Raw genomic sequence first — 232 nt, forward strand, 5'->3', positions numbered from 1 at the left:
CCTAGTATAAGTTTACTTTTTTTATTTTGTTACTCTTCATAAAATGTGTTCTTCTCAAAACTCTAAATCATTTATCTGAATTAGAATAAGTTATGGGAAACGCTATCATGGTTGTGTCCTTCATAAAAGTATTTTTTCTCTAATATTTGCTATTTATATTGAGCTACATGGTCTGCGTGAACTGATAGTATTCAGATATCTAAATATACAAAAGTAACAGAGCCTAGACGAA

Source organism: Habropoda laboriosa, unplaced genomic scaffold (assembly GCF_001263275.1).
Source record: "Habropoda laboriosa isolate 0110345459 unplaced genomic scaffold, ASM126327v1 scaffold207, whole genome shotgun sequence".
Classification (NCBI taxonomy): domain Eukaryota; kingdom Metazoa; phylum Arthropoda; class Insecta; order Hymenoptera; family Apidae; genus Habropoda; species Habropoda laboriosa.